Source organism: Lichenostomus cassidix, chromosome 13 (assembly GCF_008360975.1).
Source record: "Lichenostomus cassidix isolate B80296 chromosome 13, HeHo_3.0, whole genome shotgun sequence".
In the NCBI taxonomy this organism is placed as follows: domain Eukaryota; kingdom Metazoa; phylum Chordata; class Aves; order Passeriformes; family Meliphagidae; genus Lichenostomus; species Lichenostomus cassidix.
The window spans coordinates 13872683-13891372 of NC_139494.1; the positions used below are offsets into that span (position 1 = coordinate 13872683).

General features: G+C 43.9%; 1 protein-coding gene across 9 annotated transcripts in view; it reads left to right on the top strand.

Moving 5' to 3' along the window:
* SGCD (sarcoglycan delta) overlaps positions 1–18690 on the top strand; it is a 309325-nt gene that overhangs the window by 161896 nt on the left and 128739 nt on the right. For 2 of the 9 annotated variants that reach the window (XM_085073818.1, XM_085073820.1), the window contains exon 1: positions 15023–15139. The exons of the other annotated variants lie outside the window; for them this stretch is intronic. The gene's annotated coding sequence lies outside the window, so the exon portion shown is untranslated. Of the gene's footprint in view, positions 1–15022; positions 15140–18690 lie in introns of those variants that run through there. 9 annotated transcript variants of the gene reach the window in all.

The following is an 18690-nucleotide window of genomic DNA, read 5'->3' on the forward strand; positions in this document are numbered from 1 at the left end:
AACTTTTGAAACTCTGCTTTGCAGAAAAAAATATTTAACCTGCTGCTAGATAGGAATGAAATTGATGGTGCCTTGTCTCTCAGGGGTTTATTTTTAGAGGAATTCATCTTACTCTATTTCACTGGTAAATTAATCTGTTCATTGGGTTCTTGGGTAGAAGACAGACATTGCTTGGCTGTTGCCTGCTTAATTATACCCTGTAATTTTGATTGACAGTGGAATATGCATTGAAAAGCAGCTGGATATGTCTGTCAGCTAGTTTAGAAACTGGTGAGGAATCTCAGCCTCCTGCAGTAGCTGCTTGCTGTGCTAACCTAGGCCAAGTGAGAGGTTGTGGGATGGTTGGAAGGCAAAGGCAAGCAGCAATCACCCTGCCTTGAACACTCAAAAATTAGATGTTTAAACTGTGCCACGGTTTAAACAGAAACTGTGCCACTTTGAGCAACCACTGGGCTCCCACTCCATATCTGAGGGTTAAGCATGAAAAGCCTATGTTTCTGTGTAAGGCATTAATTGGGATTTCTCTCTGCTGGAGTGCCTGTGAGGATGCTTTTGCTGTGTTAACTTGAGATGCTTACAGTGTGTTTGGCTTTTATGTGTCGCTTTTATAACCAAGGCTCACTATTTCTGTAAATTGTGTGAGACTCCAAATCATGAAGGTAAAGGCACTTCCAGTGCCTTTGGGGGCAAGATGATGCAGGAATAGGGGGAAGTAGGATGAACACATTTAGTTGAAAGCTGGGAGCTGTAAAAAGGAAAACACTGAACATTAATGATATTGTGTGAAGTCAGAAACCATTAAAAATGGCTGGGAGACAAATTTTGCAGGGACAAGATGGTGCTTTCAAGGCCATGTTGTATTTGCCTTATCTTCATACCCCATTTCTCTGTCCATGATGTTCTACTATTCCTGCATCTCTGTTCTGCCTCCTCTTCATCACACCAGTGCTGTGGGGGAGAAAGAGAACGAACAGATTGTCAAAACTGTCATATCTTTGCCAGCAGCCTCCATTTCCTTATTCTGGGAGCATCATCCCAGGACAGTCTTCCCAACAGTGAAAGTAGGGCATTTTTGCATTTTTCTGAGGAGCCATGAGGCAGTGAGTGGTGAGAGAGCAGCAGATAGAAATGAAAAATTAGGGAGAGCCCCAGTGAATGTCACCAGCTGAGCAGACTTGGCCAAGGTTCTACAAGCAGTGATCCCTTCTTTGGTCAGTGTTATTCCAAGGTTTGTTGCCAAAGGGAACTGGAGAGGGAATGTTTGTCCATTTGTTGGGATGCTGTTGTCAAGTCTGGTGCAGCAGGGAAATGAGAATGTGGGCTGTGGGGACAGCCTTGGGCCAGTTCTGTGAGGTGCTCTCTGCAGCCAAATCACAGCCCTAGCTCTGACTGCAGCTCTCCTTCTCACAACTTTTAAACGGGCATAGAGTGCCATACAAAATAAGCAGGACTCTCCATTCAAAACAAGGAGTGTGGCTTACCAAGTGGTTTAAAAAACTGTTCTTTCAGAAGTGTCTGTGCAACATGACTTGACTGATTTACCTTATAATGGCTCAAAGCCAAGAGCATAATGAAATTGTGAGCAGAAGAAATTACTCTAGTGCTTTTTCCCTTTTACTATCTGCTGATTTATTGGAAATGCCTTTCATTCAAATAACTGTCCTGTTAACCCACAGGCTGCCAGAGCCCTGGGAAAGAAAAGAAAGGCAAAACAGAGGCAGTGGCTGCTCTGTAAGAGAGGAGAGCCAACAGATTTAAGCATTGTTGCACTGTGTGTTTGCAATTTTGGAGGCAGAGGGGAAAAAAAAGTTTATAGTTTCAAGCATAACTGTTACTCTGGTAAGCTGGAAGCTTAAAAGCCCAAAGGATAGCTAATAAAAATTTTGTGATGGCATGTCTCAGCTCTTCTGACATGGGCTATTTAAATCCTAGACTTGTATTGCAATAATAATGAGATATTCCTCCCCGATATTGATTCTCTGCCCAGTTTGGGACTGCCTGTGCATCCTCTCTCTGCAGTTCAGGAATGTGGGTTTGGATCTTCATGGCTAAATTTCCTGAGTGTCAGGCAGGCTGTTGGAGCTGTGGAGATGGGGCTGAGAACCATGTTGGTGTGACCTTGTGGTGCCTGGTGGCTGTGCTCAGCAAGGAAAGGGCAGAAGGAGGAGAGGAGCTCAGAGCTGGCAGGGAAGCTCTGCTGGAACACTCCTGATACAGAAGCCTGGCTGCCTCCAGTCTGTTGTGAGAGACAGAAAATGGATTGCTGCTGTTGAGCATTTTATTTGCACTCACTGAATATTCGTCCAAGGAGCAAAGAAAGCATGAGAGGAGTGTGATGAGTGTTTTTTCTTAGCAAGCCAGTGGGAAATAAAGCCAGAATCAGACAGGGCAGCTTTTGACAACATGGAAATTCCTCTTTGTGCATTGCCAGCTAACTCCAGCTCAGTGCAATTCCTCTCACCTGGAATCAACAGCAGGTCCTAGAACTGCTGCAATTTCTTAATCAGTGGCTATTCAGTGTGGCTTCATCACTGAACCTTTCCATTGTAGACACAGAGCAAGCGTGGCAGCTAAATAGCTTTTGTTTCTGCCCTTCTGGAAGAACAAAAAGAGACAAATACTGGCAGAATTTCTGTACAGTGCCTCTGTTAGTTGGTATCTGTAAATAGTTTGGAAAACAATGGAGGTTTTTTGAGGGAGAAAAAACAGGTGAAGTTGACACAGAGGTGTTCTTGATCTGAATACATTTATACAGAAAATTAGATTGTTTCCAGTTGTCAGAATTTCTGAAATTTTTTCCTGAAGAGATATTAGGGACTGAAAGGCTAACAGATTTTATTAGTTTGGTGTAAGTTGTAGGTAAGTTTAGGATGAAATGAGGTTTTGTCTTAAAGAACAAACACATAGATAGATGACATTCCTTTTTAAATGGAAGGGTTCTTGAGTCTCTCAAAATGGTTCAGCTCCACATCGTGCTCTGCTGGTTTCAGATATTAATTTGTGTCTCCAGCTTTCTACATCAGCACTGCATCCAAGGCATGGCAGTGACAGAATTTGCAGCTGCATTTCTTTTTCAGTTTTCAGACTGAGCAGGCATCTGCTGTTTATTTCTGGTGGATGTCCAAAAGGAACATTGATGGATCCTGGTAAAAACTGAGTTTTGGGTTTGAGCAGTACATCCTGAGTGGTGGTGGAAAACTTCCTTCTAGAAAAGCAATTCTTGTTGAAGTTTGGCACAAGTCCTTTGGGTGTGTTTTGGAGCTGGCTGTAAATCTGGGACTATTTGGGATGAGAAGTAGCAAACCCTTTACAGTTATCAGGCAGTGCTTGGAAACTGCTCTCCACATACAGGTAAAGACTGGGATTAAACTGTGTAACCACCTGAAAAGCTCTTTGAGTTCAGACTCACTGATCAACACAGTCAGGGCAGGCTGAAGAAGCCCTGAGACAATGTGGAATTTGACACAAAATAAGGGGTTTTTTCATTGCATAAGAGAACATCAGCTTGCAAGAGAAGAATAGCAACAGTTCAAAGTTGTGTAGATATACATTGTGCCTCAAAATTGTGTTGGAAGGGGGATTTCAAAGATTTTTCTGCAGCCTTGCCAATTAAGAAAAAAGATAAATATTTACATTCATGGATGCCCTGGAGTCCTTTCTCTGAGAAAGAAAGAAAGAAAGAAAGAAAAGGTAGAACAAGGTTTGGAATTCAGTACCTGCTAAGAAAATAAACACCTGGGGCTGAGCACAAGTGCTTACTTAATCCTTGTTGTATTTGTTGTTTCTTTGACACTTCTTTCTGCTACTTCCACTGATGTCTGGTAGATGGCATTAGCGTATAACAAATTTCTGAAGTTCTTTTCTTATTGGAGGGGGTTCATTTTTCATCCATTTTACAGATAATGCTGTCTTTTTCTGGCTAAGCAGTTTTAAAGCATTTTTTCCCTTCAGTGTTTCAGTTATGATTTGACTAAATGCTTATATTATTCAACATGCCTTTTTTTCCTCCTCCTTGTGCCATATAATTATTATTTCTTCTGGAGGGCATCAATCACTGAGAAAGAAAAACTTGATATCTTCGTCTGACTCTGAATTTAGAAGCTCTGTTACACTGTGCACTGTTTATATGCAGTACCATATTTATTTCAGATTCTCCTGGCTTAGAAATAGGGATGGTGCTCTGAAGGAAGAAGAAAAATTTCTCACACAGAGAGAAAAGATGATCAGATACTCAGAGTAGTAAATAGAGGTGCTTATATATAGGGTTGAAGAAATATTTGACTGCTCTGCAGGGAGAGTAGAAAGAAGCTCCATAAATATCTTTTGTCTCTTCTAGTACACATAAGCATTTTTAGCTAATTTCGTGCGCTCCAAGAAAATTAATAGGACTTCCACAGCACAAGGGGCAATTTTGCATAGGAGAACAGTCACTTGTTTATTACCTCCTCAGGATTTGCTTTATCTGGACCAGGAGATGGAAATTTCATCCACAAGTAAGCTTTGGCAGTAGGGTTTATGAGTCTGCCAGTAGCTTCATCTTCATCAGTGCTCCCTGGGTGAGACATCTTTTGTGCTGAGATGTACATATTCATCCTTGCTTTTAGATTCAAGAAGCAGATAACATTTTGAGCAAATATTTTGGCCTAATGGTTGATATACATTTGGAGCAGTGGGAGACTGCTTTTATTTTTTCCCCCCCTACATTCTCCCCACCATAGAAACAAGACTTATTTCCTACACAAATAAGCAGGCTTCCAACAAAAATCACCAGTTTCCTAATTAGTTTCTTCTCAGAACAAGCCAAAGCCCATAATTCTCCAAGCTTTGCATGTGGATAGCAGAAGGGAGAAGTGGAGTGCTGGGGGAGCAGTTTTGTGAGCAAAGTAATGATTTTAAGTAATCCTCAAGAGGTATCTGTTTATGAAGATGATCCTTTCCAGATCAGTTGTGCTTGATAGCAAAGGACTAAAAAATTATAGAGATATCTTTGAGGTTAATTTTGTATAAAGACTATATAAATGCAAAACATGCTAAGCACCAGGTTTTATTGAATCTGTCTAATTATGAGCAAATGATCAGCATAATTTTCCTGCATTTTCAACCACATTTTCTTGAGATTGAAGTATTTAAGGCAATTACAAAGAAATGCCAACACCTAATTGTGACAAATTTTATCTTTAAAGAATCCTTGGGTTTGTCTTTATATAGAAATGCAAATAATTTAGGATAGACAGGGCTAAGCTCTCTCTGGGTCCTGCTGTTAGAGGCATTCTTGTGGTGCAGATTCACTGCAGTGAGTGAAGAGCTGAGCCATATATCCTGGTAGCCAACTTTCTTTTCCTTTCTTTTTAATAGAGATTAAAAAGAAAAGGTTTAGAGATGTTTCAGGGCCTGCAAGCATTGCATGCTTCAAAACACAAGGCCAGCTTCAGCACCCAGGGGATGAGGAAGGTGTGTTGGGTGCATTTCTGCCCTTTTGCCTGTGACAGCCTGGAACTTCCAGCATTAAGGTGTCATTTCTCCTAGGTGGAAAAGAGCTTCCTCTCAAAGAAAGATGGACTAATTCCACATGGGGATCACCATCTGCCTGAGACATCCCCACCTGCTGTACACAGCAGCATTCCTTTGGTTTCCCAGGCTTCAGCACATGGAGGTGTCCTTGCTGGCGTTTCTCTGAATCTCCCTGGTGTTTTATTTCCCCTCTCTGCCATTCCATCTGTATGGTGGTCTTCTGCTATTATTTGCAGGCAGGTTGTCTTACAACCGTTATTGCACCTTTCCTTGGCCTCTGTCATCTCTCACAGTTACCGAAACAGTGCTGATTGTGGACTCTCCAGTGTAGAAATAGCATGTTGTTGTAATGTAGAGCATTAAAATTCATAGACTGTGGCCTGTCTGTTTCTTGCACTTTCTGGACAGGCCTGTTAACCTTTGAGAGATTTGCCGTTCAGATCTTGCTGTACAATAATAAAAACAGGTAAGTGAAAAGGAGCCCTACTGGGAGCAAGTTTATGTGTTGGGATGATGAACCCATAAAACTCTGTGACTGTTCCACACTGTGCTCCCAACACGTGTTCCCTCACCTGCTCCTGTTCAAGCCTAATAACCACCTGGGTGATTTAGCTTAAAAGAAAGGCTCTGGCTGTGCTGTTGAGCTGCAGGGAGATGGGTTTAAGCTCCGTGTGGCAGTCAGGATGGAGACTTCTGTGCCACCATGCTGGGTTTCTCCCAGTGTTGTGTGATGATGATAAATAGCTGCAGGGGTGAGAGGAGGAGGCTTTGCTCAGCAGCACTGATGTGAACACAGCCCAGTGCTGCTCCAGCCAGATGCTCTGGAAGTGAGAAACAGTTTATACAGAATTCACATCTAACCCCACTGCTGTGATGCATTTTTTGTGACCTAAATATTGCACTACTTCAATACACGTGTATGTTTTCATAGATGGTTGAGAGTAAATGCTCTGTGCTGATTTCTCTTGTGCTGGTCTCCTGTGAGGTGACGGGTTACAAAAAACACCAAGCCACTGGTTAGAACTATAGAATCATAGAATATCCTGAGTTGGAAGGGACCCACAAGGGAAGGGATCCACAAGTTGGAAGGGACCCACATCCAGTCCAACTCCTGGCCCTGCACAGGACAACCCCAAAAATCACAACCTGTGCCTGAGAGCACTGTCCAAACGCTCCTGGAGCTCTGACAGCCCTGGGGCTGTGATCATTCCCTGGGGAGCAGTTCAGTGCCTGACCACCCTCTGGGGGAAGACCTTTTCCTTATATCCACCTAAACCTCCCCTGGCACAGCTCCAGCCAGAAACAACTTTTTGGGAAAGGGAATGCATTTTTCCCTTTGCATGTTTCCTGCCATTGTGGAGAGATAATTTACTTGAGTATGTCCCTAACCCACAGAAATGGAGAAGGAAGGACAGATCTGGAAAATGAGAATAAGACACAAGGGCACTTAAAAAAAAAAAAAAAAAAGCAGAAGCAAATAAACTTTTTTTAATTACCAGTTAGTAACTTCAGAGAGTTAAACTATAATTGTAAATATATCTCTGAGTAAAGCATAACATGAAAAATTTATACTCTTTGAGAAGCATCCACATAAAATTTTGTCATAACTTGGGAAGAATTGTGGGCAGGTAAAATCCCTCACATTTTTGGAATATCTCTCTTACCTCCCTGACAGCTACTATGCCCAAAAAGAAAGTCTGGATGACACACCCAAAGCATCTCTCTCTCCTTTCCTCTCCTTGCCCTCTCTCCCTTTGTGATTCTCATTGGGTAATATCAGGAAATCCAGAAAGGTATTTTTAGCCTGAGTGAATGGAGAATTTAGGGCAGCAGTGATGTTGACATTAATCACAGCAGGGATGAAACTCCAAATATACGAATGTGGCAAGGTTTTCCCTGTGTCCTACTAATGAAAAGAAGATCCTGTTGCTGCCAAACCCCAGGATGTTTTGCTCACGCAGAGGAGTCACACAATGACCCTCTTCTTTTTCTGCCACGTAGAAATGAGTATTGCAAGAGGAACTTTATTCCATTCCTTTCCTTCTGCAGTGAAGATTTCTGCAGTGTGGTGCTGGTGGAGGTTGCTGGGGTCACTGTGCTCACCAGTAGTCCAAGACCCTAACTATAAGGTTGAAGGATAACGAGACAGTGCTAAATCCAAATTGTATGTTGGCTCTCCATTCTCTGGAGGAAGGGACAGGACATTTGATTCTCCTGTACTCTAATGGGACCAAACATTGATACAGTCATCCTTATCATGACTCCTTGGGTCACAGAGAGATCTGGGAGCAGCAGCAGCAGCAGTGACACTGCAGTGAGGGCTAAGCCTTACCAGCTGCTGAATCAGAGAAATATTTGCAACAGGACAGCAGACCAAGGGCAAATGGTCTCAGCAGCTTTCTTAAATGCTGCAGCCTTTATGGATGCTGTTGAACACATAGGAAATCCCACTAGGCTCCAGAAACTGGTTAGGTGTAGGAAAGCACAAGGAATCCTCTCAGAAACTGAGAGGTAATAGCTACAGAAATAAAGGGATTTCCCATTAAATGGCGTTTTACCCTTTGTGACATTCTGCCAATAACTGAAGCAGAGAAGCTGAAATTGAGAGGCCCTTGAGTACATCTCTGTAGAAAAATCCAACTCTGGACTTTTTGCACAGTGGCCTTTTCATGGTCCTTGGAGTACATATCCTCACCAAATGCCTCTGCCATTCTGAGTTCCCTGGCAAAGGTCAGGCGTGATTACTGACATACAAACATGCATTTATTAGTCAAGCCATTACATCTTCATTCCTTCCCTCTTCCTCGTGCAATCTCAGTGGTGCTTCATTTTCCTAACAATTTGCCTTTTAAACCTTCCCCAGTGTTCTCTGTTGAAACTCAAAATGTGTGTGTGTGCATTTGTTTATGTATCAGCATAATCATTCTTTGCTGTGCTACAGCTCCAAGTGTCTGCATTCTGTCAGGAGCTGCTTTATGAACAGCACGTGCCTTAGCACCTCTTGCAGAATACAAGCACAGAGAAGGAATTTCCAAAATTCGGCCAGAGATTTCTCACTATTTTGGTTACCAGATTTGTTGTCTCCTTGCTGCTTATTCCAGGGCGGATGTTGTATGTCAGGTTTTAGAATCACAGAGTGGTTTGGGTTGGGAGGGAGCTTTAAAGGTCATCAGGGACATCCTCAATGAGATCAGATAATCAAAGCCCTGTCCAGCATGGCCTTGAATGTGTCCAGGGATCTCTCTGGGGAACATGTTCTGGTGCCTCATCACCCTCATTATAAAAAATGTCCTAAGCTATATCTAGTGTGATCTGGATAGTTTTAGCCTGCTGGTGAGAGGCTAATGCTGTCCCAGAAGGAGGGCAGGGATTCTCCTTTGGATCAGACATTACAGATGAAGGTCACTGCTGCTCATGTCAGGAGTCTCACCGGCTGGTGCAGAATCTTGCTGTCCAGAATGACACCCAGAGCTCGTTAAAGCAGATGGTTTTGTCCAGCCTGCTGACGGACTGACAGGCCTCCTTGTTAGTGTTCTGCCAGAGTCCTGCTAATTGCTTTGTGAAACACAGATCTGCTGCCTACGAAATTGTTCTGTAGAGCCAAATTTGGGTGCATCGGGTGGTGCTAAACTTTGTGATATAATAGGATACCTAAGTGTAAGAACAAGCAGAGCTTCTTTCTTGACAGAATAAAAATAGTCGGGAGTGAAAAGGAAAAGGCTGTGATGAGCACAGGCTGCTGAACAGCTCTGCCTGACCAGAAACTGCTCAGCATCAAATGTAAGTGTGGCATGGCCATGCTCAAAAACTCTCCACCACAACAGACAAAGCAGAGAAACTCAAATGTTCCCCCAGAAGATGATTATTTCAGGCTGAGGTGACGATGTGTCTTGGCCAGGGCACATATCTAACCAAAGCTCAGACAGCAGCTCTGTGCCTTGAACCTGATTTCTGAAAGAACGAAGGCTGAGGCTGCTCAGATAAGAGTAATGAATTTGGATACTGTTAAGACTTTAATAGAAGAACAATTATTGGCCTTGCCAACTGAATATTTGCTCTTATATCTGTATGGAATTAATCTTTGCAGTGAGGGTTTTTTTTTCCCCCTCACATTTCTTATGCCAGAGGAGTAGAGCCAGGGACATGGCACATCTGTTTTTTGCTTGGTGACACCCATCCTGCTCCCTTGTCGTGCTGCAAATGAAGAGGCGCTATTGTTTGTAAATGAAGACCTTTCTGATTATTGATAAATAACCTCTGGATGGGAAGTATGACACATGCTGGCTGGAAGAACAGGGCTCTGTAATAGTAATATTGCCTTGAAATTACAGCCCACGTAGTTTGAGAATTATTCAGGATAATTGCATTAATGTTGCCAGAGAAATGAAAAGGAACACTTTCCATTCTACCTATTAACAAGCTCTGCTGGCCTTACATTATTTCTGAGAAGAGCCTGAAAATGGCTGAAATCATGAAAATAATTACAAAGCAGCAGCTGAGATAGAGGGGTGGGCTGGATGAAGTCCTGGCTGTGGCTTTTTGGCTGACAGGTAAACACTGCTGCAGCTTTGTGGGAAAAGGAGCACAGCACAGAGATTTTTGGATTGGGAACACTTCAGTCTGCAAATGGGCTTGGGGAGTCTGCAGGTTTGGACCCTAAGGAGAAAAGAGCCTTAGGGGTAGGTTGCTCTCAGTGTAGCTGCTGCACATCAATCTGTGTACAGGAAAGCATGAGACTGCTGTGGTTCTGGCATGCTGGGTGCCTCCATCCTCCACCCTTCCTTGTCTGCAGTTCTCCTGAGCCTGTGCACTGGAAGGTGCCTTTGGTGATGACTTTTTGCCACTTCAATCCCTGTCTCATAGCAGCAGCAGCAGCAGAGATGTGAATGTTTCTGATCTCCAGACCCTGAGCAGCAGCTCTCCAAGCCTGGCCTCTCATAAAAGCACAGTCCTTCACTTGAACTCAAGTTGTGGTTTTGGCCTTGTGCAAGCACCACCAACTCCTGCCCTGACCTGCTGTTGCGCAGCTCACCTGTAACATTACCATGAAGTCAGGACTTTTGTTGTGTTTCCTTTGATTCATTTATTCTCTCATACTGTTTGCTAAGTCTGGGATGAATAGAAGGGGAAAATTTAGTACTCAGATCTAAATAGCTCAGTGTTGTGTGAGTCAGTCCCCAGGGTCACCTCTGCTGTTACTGGAGTTTCTCATCTGCATGAAATTTAGAGCATCCTTAGAACACCTGCCTATGAGAGCAGCTCTGCCCCTCTTTCTCTTTAGTCTCCAAGAATTAGCAGATCTTGCATCTCATGACCAGTCCTATATTTATCCTTGTTCCTGAAATGCAGCCACATTTATCTCATGAAGAAAGTAGAGCAGTGGGTGAGGATGTGGGGATGGAGGCACTGCAGGTCTGGTCTGTGTTCACACACACAAACATACACAAGTCTTTTTTCATTTTCTCCCATTTCCTTCCCTCTTGTCCAAGTCCATCTCAGCCCTGTGTGTGATTACTTGCTGACCTGTGTGCCTTCAGCACTCTCAGCAGTTAAACAGGATTTTGCTTCCTGCCATCGAGTCAGACCTTCTCTCCCTGCACACACAGGGAAGGGTTTTCTCCCTTCAGTGAAGCATTCTGCCCCTACAACCACTGCCATTTCCTACAAAAGTTTGGGGAACCCCCTCCTTGTCTCATTACATTGCCCTCCATCCTCTCTGGATGCTCAGGGCTGGGTGAATCCATCAGGAATGCCAATAGCTGCCTTCCCTCAGCTTGCCATTCCTGACCCAAAATAGTTAACTTTCTAATCCATCAGCTCCCTTAATTCTGCATTTAAGGAGATGGAGCTGAAATGAGTCTTGGTGTCTCCCTTTGCACATGGGTACTCGAGGGATCTCTTAAAAGACTCCAAGGCTGAGGGCAATTTAAAATAATAATAATTTGGCAGATTATTTCTTTCAGTTGAGACATTAAAAATATTTAAACATTTATATTTATTCTATTGTGATACTTCAGGAGATTTAATGGATTTTAAAGGAAGTCATATGGAGGGAAAGCTCAAACAAGGGACTGCTTAATTATTTCAGATAATAAAATTTTCATTTTGACTGCTTCCTCCACTCCAGGTGCACCCACACCTGCATTTACATGCTGATTCTTTTTGCATATTTGGTTTGCCCTGAATTTTTTAGGAAGGTTTGGGGAATGCTTGAGTGAGTCCCTGGAAATCTGCATGGCGTGAAAATCCCAAGTTTCATTTTGCATGCAAATATATATTATTTGTTAAATTAATAATGAATATTGATAATTCAACAGTAAATACTAAATAAATTTGAGCTCCTTCTAGAAAATGCTATCAAAAGTCAGGACAGGTATAAATGGTAGAGAAGGAACTTTCCTTCCTACATTTTGTAGATCTCTTCTTGGTGCAGAAATTCATGGATCCAATTGGATTGGATCTCTTGAACAAAATGGAAATCCCTATGTGTTGCACTCTCCAGCTGCAAAGATACTGGAGCTTTGAGGGGGGTTAATTTGTTTTCATCTTCCCAAAGAGCTCTGGTAGGTTTTTTTAATCCTCATAACCCTGCCAGTTCTGAGGAATAATAGCAGTTACGCCGATAGTTATGTCGACATCAACTTAAGGTTTATGCTTGCAAGGTTCATATATTTTTGGTAGCGCTGGCACTAATACAAATGATAGCTCAATAACAGAAAAATAGAGCAGTCCCTGAGCCACAGTTCTGATGCTTGAAGCATCTTTAAACCCTGCACCCAAATGAGAAAGAGATAAAAACAACCTACTCGAAGTGGCTTAGCTTGAAGGAGCATTTTATGTGTTACTTGATGACAAAATAGTGAGGCATTAATGCAGTTTACAGTAAGACACCCCTGAAGTTATCAGTGAGGTTGGTGTGATGCCTGACAGATTTAATGTAAATATTTATAGACTTGGCCTACTAATTATGCCAGTGGAAAAAATGCAGTCTTAATGCTGTCACCTCCCCATGTCTCTACCTGCCAGCATGCTGCTAGCTCGCATAAATATTCTGAAGATAGAAAGTACATCACATAAACAGAAGAGATCATTTAGATTTTTAATAAGGGATTAAGTTATCTCCAGCAGTGGTTTCCAGCCTGTGGTCCACAGATGTATGGGAGGCCTGGGGACTATTCCCAAGGGAAAAATGACAAGTTAAGAGGGGTTTTTGTAAGGTATGTAGAAATCTCTCTTTGTGAAATGATTACAGGGGTTTGCACCTCCTTTGTCAAATATTTAGGGGTTCACACAGTGAGAAAAAGCTGAAAAACACTGATTTGCCATATTTGTGTAAAGAACTGAGTGATTTCAGAGTACTGTACTGCCATGTTTTACATGGTTTGACTAATGATCTTGCCAGAGCCAGGCTGCCATAAAAAGTCCTGGACCACAAAGCACTAAAGCATGTGCTTAACTCAAAACACACAGCGATCTGCTGAAGTTACTGCCTGTCCCATCCATAACTGGTCTGCTGAATAAAGACCACAGGGAAATTTAAGACAGAAGGCACGGACTGCTATCATCTTGCAAACAGCTCTGCAGATGCCTGATTGTCTTGTACAACTGAAAACCTAATCATGTGACTCTGCAGTTCATATTTTCCTGTTTCAGCTTATTCATACCAAGAGACTCCAAAGGTTTTAGGTGCCTTTGATTTCAGCTGTTGCTGGTTGCCAACCAAAGAGTTTTATCATGGCTGTGGCAGCTCGTTGAGGAGACTCTCAGCTGCATGGACAGTTCCCCTGATATGTGATCCACAGGCCTGTGGGCTCTGCTCTGGCACAAACTGACTCCTCACAAGCTGTGCAAATAGATGTGAAATGCTGTCACCACTGGTTGTGGTGAAATGCTGGTGTGCTTGGCTTTGGGCTGAGAACCTGGCAAACTGAGGCAGGATGAGCGTGTGGTTTCACATGATCTTTGGTGTCTTCTGCAAAATGGCATCATAGTCAGGGTCCATTCCCACTGAGGTGGGTTTGGGGGGCTGGTCCAGGTTGCCCACATCTGGCTTTACACAAGGGCAGTACTGCTGAAGAAGAAAAGGGCATTTGGTAGCAGGGCAAAGTGCAGGTGAGAGCCACACATGGAGTGACCACAGCAGCTCTCAGAACAGGTTGGATGGATGAGCTGCAGGATGTCCATGTGGGTTTTCAAGACCTCACTGCTGATGGGTGAAAGGCAGAGCTGGCATTCCCATGGGTGGATGAGTCCTGGAAGGCAGGACCCCTCTGCCTCCAAAGAACACTTCATCAGGCCATGCACAGGGCTCTCATTACTTCTAACCCCCCTGTATTTATCCCCTGTAAACACTTCACCTGCCCACCACACCTCTGCAAACCACAGCACAGAATAACCCCAGAGAAGTGGCGTGCACAGTTTGAAAGGGAAGATTAGGAGGGGAAAATATCTCTCTCTCACTTTAAACTGTCTCTTTTCTATATTGTTACCTTGACAACTCTGCTGCTGTGTTTCATCTTTGGTGGGACTTAGCCGTGGTGGAATAAGGGGGACATCCATGTGTGCTTCCACATCTACTCCAGCTCTGCTCCACAGGCACATGCTGGGCACAGAGCACCCCGAGCTGCAGAGCCCACAGTCACTGCCTTGACCCATGGTGCTGCCTGGAAATGATTGCAGATATTAAGAACTGGGACCCATTCTGATCAAAGGTAGAACATTTTATCTTCTATTTCTTTTCCTTAAGCCAACGCCGGAGCAGTGTTAATGCTCTTTAAAAAGAGATGCAAGGTGCTTAAAATATTTTGGGTTATAAGGGTTAGGACAGCTGGAAAGCAGAGAGGGATGAAAGTACTCAGGAATAGTTGTATTATTTTTAGTATAAGCAGATACAGGAGTATGTGTCAAGATTAGGATACAGTTCTGATGTGCTGAACTGAGTCTAGAGATGCTAAAAATATGCTTTCTTTTCTCATAGTTTTAGAAGAGGCAGAAGTAAAGGTAAGAGGACAGTAGTGGTGAACTGAAATTTTAATTCCTGTGGTTCCTGGCTTGTTGGGGTTTGGCAAAGCCAGCTGTTAACCTGGGCACCCATGACCTGCTGACACTGGCAAAGCACAGGAGGCAGGGCAAGCTGTTATCCATGGGAATGGGGTCCCTCCCAACCCCTTTTTTCCTTTTCCCAAAGAAAATCTCCACCAACATAATCCTTTTATTCCTTTTAACGGGAATGGCTGGCTGTAGAGCAGCGAAGGCAAGGCAGGCAGGCAGGGGCTGGGTGCAGATGGGGGTGTCTGTGTCTGAATGTGTGCAGGGGGAAAGGGGCTTTTAATGCAAAACACATGTGTTTTCAATTGCTCACTGGAGCCAGCCCAGTAGCTGTAACTTGGCCTGACAAAGCCTTATTGAAGTACAGACAGTGTGGTTTCAAAGCAGCTAGAAAAGAACGGGAATGCTGTTCAGGAAATTCTTCAGGCATGGGCAGGGACTTGGCTGCAATTCTGCTGTTGGAAAATCTGACAGGGGCAGCTCATGAGCACAGGCCAGGCCTCGTGCTGCTCTGAGGAGTGAGCTGCATCTTCCCCGAGCTTCTGCACCCTCTGGACATTCATCCATCTCCAGGGGAAAGGTAAGAACTGCTCTGCTCCGTCCTGCCACAGCCATACAGATTTACCCTCCTTCTGTGCCTCTGCCAAGGGGCTTCTTGCTTTCAGACTGCTGCTTACAGCAAAAAGGAAAAAAAAGTCAAGTATGGGAAGTTGTGGCATGTTTGTGAAGGGTTGGGAGCAGCGTGAGGCTGGGTGGTGGTTTCTGGCTGAATCTGTGTCGGTAGTAAAGCTGCAGGCAAAGCAACGCCCGCGCCGCGTCTCTGGCTGGGGGAACGCTGCACCCAAATAATCCCCAACTTTTGCATTTTGGGGAGGAAGGATGTGGATAACCTGAAGCTATGGAAAGGTTGGCTCTGGACCGTGTGTCGCTCAGAGATTTGGATGAAAAATGCGACTCAGTCGTAATAAATGCATTTATAAGTACATTGTATTTTAGTTGTTTAATGAGTTGCAAACATGTTTGTCTGGGGGTTGTTTGCCAATTCCTGGTACAGTGAGCTTGCGAAGAGAGGCAGTAACTCAGCAATAATCATTGCCTTGTGATTTCTCCGTGTATTTTTTTTCCTGTATTTTAGAAAGCATGAACAAACTGCAACAGACAGCATGGTCAGAAGCCACGTAGAGCAAAGTAGAAGGAAAAACATTAATTTAGGGGCTGTTCTATCTGCAACTTCCCTTCCGATTTGCGTTTCTTTCCCCAAATAACTGGAGAAACATTTATGATGAAAAGCTCGCTCTCTCTTTAGGGACCTGCCAGATTTAGGCAGTGTTCTCTCATCCTTTTAGTTGCAGCATTAAAGCTTGTCTTGCCTTTGCAGAGATATCAGCACCTTATATGGCAGGCTTGGGCTCAGGATTCGGGAATGTGTTAGTCAGGGGATGGAGGTGTCAGGAGGAGTCCTCCTTGCTTCACAAACTTCCTTGCTCTGCCTTGGATTTGCAGAGCAATGTTATTTGATGTGTTTAAAATGCTTTTTAGCTGTGTTTTGTGGTGGTGGTGGTGTTTTTTTTTTTCCTTTCAACAAGGAATGAATTAAGGATATTAAATTATGCAGTGGGAGGGTGCTGAGGATCTCTGGCTGGTTCGTGGTTTGCTTTGGCTGCATCCAGCACACACAGGGCTCAAATAACCTTTCATCCTGGCAGCCCACAAATTCAGGGACTAGGGGAGGTTCCCCAGGAAAGGGCATCAGATCCAGTGTGTGACAGGACCAAAGCTTCCTCCCAGTAATGCTGCTGAGGGTTGCTAAGTTGGTTTGAGCCAAGTGAAGACTTAGTGGGTTTGGAGTGCAGGAAGGGCATCCTTCAGGAGACATGGATGTCCTGTGGCTTCCTGGAGGCTGATGGGGGCAAAGGGAGTGAGAGGAAGGACAGAGATGAGATGTTGAAGGGAGAGGCATCTGATGGAAATGGAGAAGCTTGATAAGCTCAAAATTTGCTTTGCATAAAATACACATGCAGTGAAAACGCTGTGTTAAACGATGGTCTTATATGATGTGGAACTTCTTGAGCCTTCACAGGCTGCCATCTTACCCTGCAGACTTGGAGCTCTGTTGCTTTTCTCAGCAGCTGTCAATTTAGACAACCAGTCAGCCTATTATCTTCTTCACTGCTAGTTATATGCTCGTTTAAAAAAAGAAAATAAAATTTAAGTTGCTGCCTCTGATCATGCAGTATCCCACCTCCCAAATATGATTGTCAGCATTGAAGAACCAGAGATATGAAGAGGCTGGAATATGTCCATCTTAGCCAGCAGCAGCCAGGGCCAAGGGAGTTGGTGTTTCCTCCCCAGCTCTGGCAGCTGCTCCTGAACCTCCTCATGAGCTTTGTGCAGCTCCACCTGGGTCAAGCATTCCAGCTTTGAGTCCAGGAGGACAGAAGAATGTGTGCATGTGTGGGCAGAGTGGAGAGAGCCTCTCAGTTTTGGAAGCAAATATATAAGAGAGCCGTTAGCACACCCTAATCCGTGTATTCCTTCTCCTGGTCAAACCAGAAAACAGTTGTGTCTGTGCAAAAGAACAAATGGATTAGCTCAGAAGGTTCATCATGTGGAGGGAAGATGGCAAAGAGAAGATGCAGCAGAGCAAGTTTTAACTTGTGTGAGCAGGATCACTGCAGAGACTGCACTCTGGATCCTGGCACAAGCTCAAGCCCACAGCTCTCAATTTGTGCCTCGCTGGTTGGGTTCCAGCCGTATAAATCCATATTACAATCCTGCTTTGCACATTCCTACAAGCCATATCTCTTTTTTCGGTACTGTGGGGTGAGAGTGTGTTGGGGCAGGAGTCTGCAAGTGTCACCTCCTGTAGCTTGGATTTCAGATTCGAGCTCAGTCAGTGATATCCCTCTTGCTGTTCCCACAGCCTCCTGCAGCCACACCTGCTGCTGGCTATTTCGGTGTAGTTCTCATATTTGTTCATCCTGCTTTGAGACACTCCGGTGGGAAAGAGCTTTTCTAAACTTGGCAGCGATGGACAGAGGCTTGTGATTGCTTCAGATCATCTGAGTGCTGCAAAGGAAGCGGCGTGTGAATGCAGCAGAGCTGGGGTGGTGTTTGCATGCAGCGTGAATTTATTGCCACAAATCGTGGGGCATTTTGTGAAAGACATTCTCTGTTGACGAGCTTGATACATGCAAAGACTCACTGCAGAGACCTTTTCTTCCTTGCTAGCTTTCCATTTTCTTCTTAATTCTGAAAATATATTGAGACAAGGTGACTATTAAGGAAAAAGTCTAAAATTTAGAAGAGACTGTCGTAAATAGGAAAGCAGACATGTTTCTCTCTTTCTCAGAGAAGAGAAGCAATAGTAACATCACATTGCTCACAGACTCTTGCAGCACAATAAAATACCCCTTTTGGCTTAGGAAATACTATTCAGAGATGGAGCTGCTTGTTACTTTGGTTTGTTCTAGCAAACTCTACTAGGTTTGGAGTTTTACTGTAAGTGCTTCTTGAATGCAGGAAAGGGACATCTCATGTTCAGCTTTTGGTTGAGTCCATCTACTCCAAGCTGTTGGTTTGTAAACTAAGGTTTTTGCAGTGCACTTATCCTCAAGCACATTTGTTGTCGAAATGCTGCCAGCCCAAACAACTGGGGACATGATGAGAGCTTTCAAGATGTTAGAGGTGGGGAGTAGCCTGGAGCATTGGGGAATCTGAATGAGATGCTTTGCCAGGAGATGAATCCCCAAGGTCTCCCCAGCTGCCTGTGCTGAGTGAGTCCAATTTCCACAAGATACAAGAGGTAGGGATGGGAAGAGAGGTGTTTTCCAGTGGATTAAGCAGAATATGCCCTGATGGAGGAAAGATCAAAAAAAAAACTTGATGTGCTTGTGTTTGCCAGAATCAGGCCAGATGTTTGATGAGCACTACATGTGGTGTACCCCACTGATAGAAAATACTTCTAAAAGAAAAAACATTCCTTGGGATGTTTCGTTTTACTTCTTCTCTTTCTGGCCATGTATCCAATAGCAGTGATACCTGAGAGGTGGACATTGGGTGATGATGTTCTTCCAACTCATGGAAGAACTGTTCCCCAGGTGGAGGAATGGGACTTATTGACAGGAAAGA